The sequence below is a fragment of the Lygodium microphyllum genome, chromosome 24 (assembly GCF_053477565.2).
Source record: "Lygodium microphyllum isolate KBCC chromosome 24, Lygodium_microphyllum_v1.1.10, whole genome shotgun sequence".
In the NCBI taxonomy this organism is placed as follows: Eukaryota; Viridiplantae; Streptophyta; class Polypodiopsida; order Schizaeales; family Lygodiaceae; genus Lygodium; species Lygodium microphyllum.
In genome coordinates this window covers 28,419,662-28,421,957 of record NC_141158.1, presented here as the reverse complement: position 1 = coordinate 28,421,957, position 2,296 = coordinate 28,419,662, and the positions used below count along the sequence as shown (strand labels likewise).

Genomic DNA, 2,296 nt, shown 5'->3' with positions numbered 1-2,296 from the left:
ATGAGTCCAAGCTTCCATCTTAGAACCTAATTCACTTGTGTAACAGTTGGTCCTCAGTCCTTGGTCAATGGCATCATGAGTTCAGTCTATGCCTACAAGCTGCCATAGCCATGCTCTAGATCTGCATCTTTGACATGGTATCAGAGCCCAGTTGAGCATGGTACTGCCTCTCCAGCCTCTCTTGGTTCCTCTCAATATTTGCCCAATTGCTCATTATTATCACCATCATCATCTAAGCATTCCTTACTCAATAAGGACTTGGGAGCCACCTCTGTTACTCTATTCCAATCACACAGAAGAGTCAAGCAGATTCAATCGCAGACACAAGTGTAGATAGATAGCCATGTTTGGGAGGGGCAAAGGAGGCAAGGGGCTTGGCAAGGGAGGTGCGAAGCGCCACTACAAGGTCCTTTGCGATAATATTCAGGGTATCACCAAGCCTGCCATCCACCGGCTTGCTTTCAGGGGTGGTGTGAAGCTTATAAGTGGCCTCATCTACGAAGAAACTCGTGGAGTCATCAAGTTCTTTCTTGAGAATGTTATTTGTGACGCTATCACATACACTGAGCATGCCCACCGCAGAGACTCTAACAAAGCTCACACGCAGACACCAAAAGCGAGTCCAGCCAAGCCTATGTGCAATGGTGGCACGCAAGAAGGCTAGGAAGCCATCGATTGGGAGCTGCGGCGGCCTGATGGCATGCTAGCTCAGAGAAGAGATCCTTCCGCAAATCTTTCTGTAGATCTTTTTCCGTTCTCCTATTTTTGGCCCCCCTCACCTTCTTCCTCCTCCACCTTTACAGCATCCACCACAGCTACCATGCCATCTTGTTCTTCTTCAGCCACTGGCTTTCCATCTGGCCCTTCTTCTTCGAGAAGGTTAATGATGCCAAGGTCGTTGTCTATGGTCAACGTGTGCCCCCTGGCGAATGCGTCATTGTACCTTGCAATCACTGCACCGAGGTCGATTGGATGTACATTTAGAGCCTCGTACTGTGCAAGGGCCGAATTAGTTCTGTCAAGCATGTGGTTAAGAGTAGCGCGCACAATGCTCCTATCTTTGGATGGGCATTCTATGAGCTCGAGTTTCTACTCATTGACAGGAAACGTTAGATGGACAAAGTGGTATTTCAGAATTCCCTTCAGATGTTTAAGGGTCCCGAGGATCCTCTGTGGTTGGTCATCTTCCCAAAAGGCACAGATTACACAGAGGAGAAATGCTTATCAAGTTAGAAATTTGCAAAGGAGAATGGCTTGCCCAAGTTTAATCATGTGCTTTTACCTCGAACAAAGGGCTGCTATGGATGTTTATGTCATCTCTGCAACTCCATTGATGTAGGGAAAAATGGAGTTGTGAGCATTCAAGTTCCATCCATGTTTCCATTTGAAGGCACTCTAGCTACTTTGGTCATCGTGCAAAACTCAAAGATGATAATGTCTTTGCTTGAGGGGGACATAGACATGAACATGAAGATCAACACAAGAAAATTCCACCATAAACATGAATACCAAAAGATCACATCATTCAAAAATAAAGAAGAAGAACCAAAGATGAAAGACAAGAAGATTTTCCATGCTGACAAAAAGAATGTTTATGCTGAAAAAGACCACAAGGGCCTATCGGTCCTTGTCTCTCATTTTTTGTTTTAAAAAGCATTGTAAATGCCTTAATGTTCCTTTCATAAGCTTTGTAAACTCCTCATGTAGCCTATGCATAATAGCCTCTACACACTTAATGAGCTCTTGTAACAGCCCCTAGATGTTTGCCATGTTTGGGTGCTACCCACACTTAGCCTTTTCTGTGACAGCCTTTGGATGCTTCACCTATTTGTGGCATGCCCACACTTAGCAAGATTCTACTCATGACAGCCTATGTATACTTAGTACTTTTCACAGCTATGATTGAGGAGGGGTGTTGAGAATCTGTCAATCACACCCTATGTATGGCCCTTTGTATGGAACAGCTAGGCTAGGAAGATGCAGTTTATTCTAGGAAGAGAGATAGAAACCCATATGCACAGTGGATGTAAAGTGCTACCAAGCTACTCTATAAAATGATGTACTTACACACAATATGATAATGCAATAGTACTTGTCTCTTTCTATCAAGTATTTGTGTCATTGTCTCTCTACACAAGAATGTCTTTATGAGTCCAAGCTTCTATCTTGGAACCTAATTCACTTGTGTAACAGTTGGTCCTCAGTCCTTGGTCAATGTCATCATGAGTTCAGTCTATGCCTACAAGCTGCCATAGCCATGCTCTAGATCTGCATCTTCGACAGATACAATATCTAC

At 44.0% G+C, this 2,296-nt stretch overlaps 1 pseudogene; it reads left to right on the top strand.

The window, feature by feature from the left end:
- Positions 1 to 343: 343 nt before the first annotated feature.
- On the top strand, positions 344 to 1,902 carry LOC148014940 (putative 1-acyl-sn-glycerol-3-phosphate acyltransferase 5 pseudogene; annotated as a pseudogene).
- The last annotated feature ends 394 nt before the right edge of the window (positions 1,903 to 2,296 follow it).